This window comes from Marmota marmota, unplaced genomic scaffold (genome assembly GCF_001458135.2).
Source record: "Marmota marmota marmota unplaced genomic scaffold, marMar, whole genome shotgun sequence".
NCBI lineage: Eukaryota > Metazoa > Chordata > Mammalia > Rodentia > Sciuridae > Marmota > Marmota marmota.
Genome location: NW_026000082.1, coordinates 9,940,718 through 9,948,688, shown reverse-complemented (window position 1 = coordinate 9,948,688; position 7,971 = coordinate 9,940,718). Strand labels below are relative to the sequence as shown.

Below are 7,971 nucleotides of genomic sequence, written 5' to 3'. Positions count from 1 at the left end.
AGAAGAACAGAAATTTTAATTTTGGTGAAATTTATTAATTTTCCTTTTAAGTCTCATGGGTGTTTGCCTTTGCTTTGTCCTAAAAAAATTGTCTACCCCATTGTTATAAAGATTTTCTTATTTTCTTCTAGAAGTTTTATAGTTTTAGGTTTTACATTGAGAATTTTGATCCATTTAAATTGGTCATTGTGCATGGTGTCATTAGAAGGTCAAGGTTAATTTGAGTAATTTGAGTATCCAATTATTTCAGCAACATTTGTTGCAAAGACTCTTTTCTCCCTTGAATTACCTTGCATCTTTATAAAAAGTTAATTGACCGTATCAATTTCAGTACTCTCTACTCTGTTCCCATGATATGTGTCTTTCCTTACCCCAAAACCACACAGCTCATTAAACCATAAAGTTAGGTAAAGTTGTCCAATTTTGCTCACATTTAAACTTTGTTTTTGGCTGTTTAAGTCCTCTGCATTTTCATATATAATTTAAAGTCAGCTGGTCAATCTTTACAAAAATTCTCCTAGGCTATTGACTGGAATTAAACTAAGCCTTCAGATCAATTGGGGAAAATCGATGTCTAATAACATCGTCTTTTCCATACCATGAATTTGGGATAATTCTCCATTTATTTACATCTTTTTAATGGAATAATTCTCCATTTATTTACATCTCATCTCTCAGTAATGTTTTATAGTTTTATTGTCTTATCCTCACTCATATTTGGCTTAATTCATTTATAAGTATTTCACATTTTCTTAGGGCAATTATAAATGAATTTGCCTTTTAATAATTTCAATTTCTAATAATTCATTGCTAACATTTGAAAATATACTCTTTGTAACTGATCTTTTATTCTGTGACCTTGATAAATTTACTTTTTAGTTCTTCCGTAGATTCCTTAGGGTTTTCATGGTAATCATGTACTATATAAATAAAGACACTTCTGCATTTTACTGTGTAATTGGTATGTCTTTTATTTCATTTCCTTACCTTATGAGTCTGGTTAGAAACTCTAATATAAAGCTTAGTAGAAGTGGAAAGAGTTGTAATTTACTATTTGTTCTCAATATTAGTAGGAAAGCATTCAGTCTTTCACTTTTACACATACTATCACCTGTAAATTTTTTTATATATGCCTATCAATCATTTTTAGCCACTATAACACAGTCCCATAGATTGGGTGGCTTATAAACAGCAGAAATTTATTTCTCACAATTCTGAAGGCTGAAAATATTTCTCCTCCTTCCACTCTTTTGAAGAAATACATTATCATATTCATCTTTGAAACCCCCCTGTATGCACTCTTAATCTCCTACCTCCTTCTGTTTCCCTACAGAGACAACCACTATTCTGATTTTCATGTTTGTCATTTCCTCATTTATTTTTTAAGTTTTACCACATGTGTTTAGTGTTGCATGCATTTGAACTTTATATATCTGCAACTTTCTTTTTCCACTTAACTTGATGTTCTTGGGGTTCATCCATGTTGTTTCTGAAGCTCTCATTATTTCTTTATGACTGCATCATTCCATTGCATGACAACTCCACAATGGATTTAGTCTTCCTATTGTTGATGGATATTTGGGTTATTTCCAACTTTTGTTAGTAAAATAATTCTATTATAAACTTTATTTTACGTATCTTCTCCAAATTTTTCCAGAATATGTATGCAGGACTGGTGTTTCTATATGAGAGGGTTTGCACATCTTACTAGGTAACTAAAAATGGTTTTTCAAAATAGTTGTATTGATTTGCACTTCATTGTCATGCAGAAATATTCCAGTTGTTTAACATCTTCACTTGACATTGTAAAGTGAAGCACCAACCACCTTAGCACCAATGACCAGTTCTGAACTGATGACTAATCTAGTTTGCATCTTTCTCCTGAGTTCCAGACCCATACAATTACCGGCCTGTTCAATTTCTTCTCCTGATTGTCTTCATGCAAAGCAAATGTAACGTGGCAAACCAACAGTGTCTTATTCAGTGAGTTGCTCCATCTTTCCCACATCATGAAATGAGAAACCAAAAAGCAAAGCATTACCCTAGACTTCTTCCCTTCCCCTTTGATCCTACATCCATGAATATGGTATTACCTAGACTATTCTGACAAATATACCTTTTTTTTTCCATCTTCAAGACTCTTGAACACAATCAAGCCATAGAACTAGAGAATTTTCCAGTTACCTTGAAGTTCAATGTAATGAGATTTCATTTTTTTTGTAACTTCCTGAACAAGCTCTTATGTTGGCACAAAAATAATAGCCTTTGAGTGCCCAAGTTCAGAGCGTGCTGTGTTCTTTCCAAGTGGCATTAGTTGAGGTTTTGGCACCTTCTGCCAGAGCACAGCTATTCTCTATCTTCATAAAAGTCAGCTGTTATCTTCTTTCCAAAGCCATCAAATCCCAAAATAACCTAAGTTGGGAGTAGGCTAATATCTTCCTGGCAAAGTCCAGCATCAGGTTTCAAGGACACCATTTAACATCCAGCTGACTGAAGGACGTAACCTAGACTGTGTCTGTAATGCTCAAAGACCTACAGAATTTTGTTTTTAAGGAACTATCCAAATTGAAGCCATGTTATGACACTAACTGAGTGAAAGGAAATTAACATTGGTTGAGCACCTTCAAGTGCCAAGCATTTTATGTATACTGTCTTGTTTAATCTTCAAAACCACCCTGTGTGTTTGATATTATTAGTCTAGCTGACAAGTCATTCCAAGAAAATAGATCCAAATTGAGTAACTGGCTAACCAAGGTCACAGTAAAGATTCTGGGTCTAAAGCCCAGAGCTTAGGACTCTTCTGAGGTCTTCTTTTGACTCCACTAGAGGCTCTTAATTGTGTATCATTTCACTTAAATTTTAAAAAATAAGCTAAATGCAGGCTTGACTCACCCATCTAGTAAACATTGTCTCCTACTTAGTGTAAAAAAGCACTGGTAGAGAGGGAAAATGTGGAAAAAGGCAACATAGAATAGATGAAAACTAATGAATCTCTGCCCTCAAAGGGCTCATGATTATAGTGGCATACAATTATACACGAGCAGCTTACTTACAATATGATGTGATAAATGCATCCGTCTATTTTCCAAACATTCACTAAGGGCTGAGGATTTGGAGAGACAGTAACAGCTATTGCTTTAAAGGAGCTCACAGTTCAGTGTCCCAGGGGAATAAGAGAAATCCCTCATTCTGGGGCATGGAGGAGGATATGGTCAATTCTTCTCAGTGAGTCACAAACACTTCATACCTGGGGTGATTCTGAAGATGGGTTTTGAAAGATAGGTGGATGACAACCAGAGGAAGAGCATTTCAGGCCACCAGAGCTTCAGATGCAAAGGCCCAAAGGGCAGGGCTGTGAATTTTGCCCTGAAAACCAGGAAGAGCTTCCCAGAGGAACAGACCAGTTCCTGGGTCTTAGAGGATGACTAGCAACATCCCAGCTGACCAGGTGCAGAAAGGCATCACCAGAACAGGCAGAAGAGAAGATGCCAAGGCACAGAGGCTTCTTCCGGAAGCTGAAGCAATTGCACATACAGAAGGGAGTAGTTGAAAACCTTTGAAATTGGAGAACAAAGGTCAGAGGCGCATCCTGTAGGGCCTTGAATGGTTGGCGAAGAAAACTGAGACAACCTCTTAAAAGCAATAGGCAGGTGTGATGTAATGTTAACATGTTTATAAACATATAAAGTAATCAAAATAGCAATGCTTAAAACAGAGGTTGGGCCAGGCACAGTGGCACATGCCTGTAATCCCAGTGGCTCAGGAGGCTGAGGCAGGAGGATGGCAGATTCTAAGCCAGGCTTAGCAATTTGGTGAGGCCGTCAGCATCCTAGTGAGACTCTGTCTCTAAATAAAAAATAAAAAGGACTGGGAATGTGGCTCAGTGCTGGGTCAATGTTAACTATTATTTTATGAAGTTATCATCTCGGTCAGCTTGGGCTGCTATAATAAATACCGTAGACTGAGTGGCTTATAAACCACAGAAATTAATTTTCTGCCAGTTCTGGAGCAAGCACATTTGAGATCAAGGCTCTGGCATACTCAGGTTCTGATGAGGGCTCTCTGATGAGGCCACCTTCTTTGCCTCCTCACACGATGGCCAGAGAGAGAGAGTGAGCGGCTCCTCTTAGAAGGATGTGAATTCCACCATAGGGCTTCACCTTCTCGACCATCATCACCTACTGAAGGACACACCTCCAAATACCATCACACTGGGGACTAAGGGTTCAACATGAATTTTGGGGAAAGATATTCAACTCATAGGATTTCTCTTTATAGCAAGGCTTTTTATAAAGAAAATACTATGGTCTCTTCTGCAATGGAGAAATACTGGCAGGTACATGGAACGTCACAAAGGATGCACCCCCTCCCACTGGCAGTAACCATTCATGTTGGCAGGTTAGATCTCGGGTACCACTCTGACCCTGTGCTTCCCCAGCATCCATCATCCTCCCCCTCTCTTACCCTTCTGGTATTTTCTGCTTATGTGCTGGTCTCTCGCATTTGATGATAAGCATCTTGAGTCCAGAAGTTGTATTGATTTCTGTGTCCTCAGCAGTGCTTGGCAGACAGTATTAAAAGAACATTTACGTGAATGTGAGTCTATAGTGCTGCGTGCCACTGTAGCTGATCTCCACTCCACTTGGGAGAGATTTTCTCTTTCCAAATTCCACATTGAAGTGTCCCATCATTGAAGACTGATCTGGTCCCAGGCTTATGATGTCATGTTCCCAGAGTTCCTACAGAGACCATGGGTGGTACATATGCTATCCATGTGCCCCTCACTTCCCAGAACCATCTATATCCCAGTTTCCAGTTTCTCTGCCCTTCCCTTGAAATTGGCGACAAATGAAATTTGCAAGCCCATCTAGGAAATTACCTCAGCACCCAAGTCATTTCCTGGGGCCGTTTACATTCTTAAAGTATGGAGGGGTTGGAGCATTTTTTTCAAATTCCCTGGACCACTGGTAAACCATGTTCACCCATATAAATGGATAGGAGATGATGTCACAACATAGTAAAAGCTCTTGTTGCCTTAACCCTCCCTTCATGTTTAATGACCGACTCCAATTTCTCTGACCTTGGCTCCCTCTTGGAAGCTGACATGTCAGATCACCGGGGTTTGTCTCAGACCTCTGCCTCTTGAGACCAGGGATGGTCAGAGAGCTCACAGAAGAAGAAATGGATTTTCCAACATTGGAGCATTAGACTGCATGTCCTACTGACACGTCCCAGATGGGCCGCTTAGCCACTCATTAATCTAAGCACATTTATAGAGCTCTTACAGTGGACAAGCCTGTACTGGATTCTGAGGGCACAGAGGTGCCCTGCTCTGGAGGAGACAGCATTACACTGTTTCCAAGATAAAACAACCATGACAAAGATCTGCTTCACTCACCTTAAAGAGTGTACAAGGGCCAGGTGCAGTGGCACATGCCTATAATGCCCAGCAGCTTAGGAGGCTGAGGCAGGAGGATCACAAGTTCAAAGCCAACCTCAGCAATAGCAAGGCACTAAGCAACTCAGTGAGCCGTCTCTAAATAAAATACAAAAAAAAAAAAGAGGGCTGGGGATGTGCCTCAGTGGTAGATTGCTCCTGAGTTCAATCTCCTGTAAGCCCCTCCAGAAAAAAGAGTATGCATGGGAGGTAGGTGCAGAATATATACAACCACCTGACAACAATACAATCAAAAAAATGCTGAGCCTGTGAGAACTTTAAGGAAAAAACATATATATATATACACTATGCATATAAATATATTATATATACCTATGTATACCTATTTTGTGTATATCCTATATATGTGTGGGTATACATATATATATATATAATATATATGGGTATACATATATATATGTAATATATATATATATATGGAATATGTATTTACTACAGTGTTACTATGAGCCATGTGTTATTATAGACATTTTCACAAATTGACTCATTTAATTCTCAGAATATTTCTATGAAATATCACTGCTATTATCATCCCCATTTTACAGATGGGGAATCTGAAGCTTGGACATGTTAAGTAATGTACTCACCATCTAGTAAGTCATTGTGTGAGGGCTGTGTCAGGCAGAATATTTCCCATGCCTGTGTTATTGATCTCTATGTTATAAACTGCATGGGTATTAATAGTGGGATCCTTCCCAGCGGGGGAGGTTGCATTTGCATGGGGCCATTGCATGGACGGAAACACTTGAACAAGCACTTGGTGTTGGAGCTTTGCAGACTACTCTCAAAGAATGGCAAATAATACAGTTTGGTTGGAACACAATGGAACATGAGAAGGGGTCATATGGAAGAGGGGACACTGCTGGAAGAAAGCATGAAGGCCAGTGGGCGGAGCACACAGGCAAACAGATGCTGGCTGGCTGTCTACCTGCAAGGACTGCGTGGGAGTGGAGTCATCTGCCTGCTTTTCACCAGGTGTGGTCGGTTTGAATGCCCCAGCCTGGCTGCTCATCCTGGTGGTAAAGGTCCTGCCTCTGGAATCCCACTTGGATGACTTCTTTCACCTAACAATGCTAGAACCCAGTGGCAGACTCTCCCACCTAAAAAGACCATCGGCACCCACAGCTGCAATGAAGACACTAAGCACCTGTTCCAGTCGTTGACTGCTGTGAGATAAACCATCAAACATTGGTGGTGTAAAACAGCAACCACTTTCTTGTGGGTCAGGAATTGGAAAGAACATAAAGGGAATGCTTTTTCCTGCTCTACAATATTTGGGTCCTCAACTGGAAGACACTATAACTAGAGTGACTTGAGAGATGGGAGCAGGAGTCATATGAGTCTCCTTTATTCACATAACCAGGATTTGCCATATGTTGTTGAGAGGTCAGCTGAGGTTACCTACATGAAGCCACTCCACCTAGCAGCCTGTGCTTCCTCACTGTAGCTTCCTAGAGTATCCACCCAATAGAACATGACAGACTACAGTATTGCCTTTGGCCTCTAATGTCAAATAGAATGACTTGTACTATAATCACAAGCCCCTCCAGATTCCAGGGAGGGAAGCTGGACTCCTCTATTGAAATTTGTATATGGCAAAGTCATATTGAAGGATGGGCATGTGGGTTAGGAGAATTACTGTGGCCATCTTTGGAAGATATAATCTTTCATAGAGCCTCATATTCAGAATTTGGAACAGCTGAGTCCAGCCGGCTTGCTGTAGAGCTTGCAGTAAATGTCTGCTCAGCAAATGCACTCATCTTAACCCCTCTTTTAATTACTAAAAGTCATTTCAACACAGAATCCTTTTCCTCTGTGAGTCTTAAGGGACAAGGATCCCTCAAGCCTTTTTTCAAATGCAGAAATTCAAAGTTATTTGTACAAGATGTGACCTCAAAATGAGTTCTTTCCAAGTCCCTCCTCAGGACTTCACACTAGTTTCTCCCTCTGCTTTGAACACTCTTCCCTCCATCTTTGCAAGGCTGGGTTTCTCTCCACTAAGGGCTCCATTCAGACATCAACCTTTTGCAGAGGCCTTCCCAGATTCTGCTTGCAGCACGCTTTCTGCTATCGTCCATCCCAAACATTCCCACTATCTGAAATTATCTTGCATATGTGTTTATTTCCTGTGTCTTCTCCCCACCTCACTTTCTCTGCATCACAAGAATCATTAAAGTATAGACGTTGTTTCTGATGTCTGGCACACAGCAGGTATCCAGAAAGGCATCCACTGAACAGTCCTTGAATGAATAAGAGGAAAAAAGTGGTGTCTCCAGAAATTCGTCTGTTTCTCACAGGATTCTAGGTAGGGAGAAAAAAAAGAATTTTACATCTATCTCAATGACATATCCAATTCCCTTCTTTATTCTCTTGGATGCCTGAACTCCTTTCTCTCCCAAATTTTCTCCTAATATATACATATCTATATACAAAAATTTTCTCCCAATATTATATATTTTATGTGACATAAGATATACATTATATATATATATATATATATCACATAAGATAGA

At 39.8% G+C, this 7,971-nt stretch overlaps 1 long non-coding RNA gene across 1 annotated transcript in view; it reads right to left on the bottom strand.

Moving 5' to 3' along the window:
- Nucleotides 1-6,790: 6,790 nt before the first annotated feature.
- Nucleotides 6,791-7,971, bottom strand: part of LOC125620371 — a 6,467-nt gene continuing 5,286 nt past the window's right edge. Inside the window, exon 2 of the long non-coding RNA XR_007351987.1 lies at nucleotides 6,791-7,759. This is a non-coding gene — a long non-coding RNA (uncharacterized LOC125620371). The remainder of the gene's footprint in view (nucleotides 7,760-7,971) is intronic.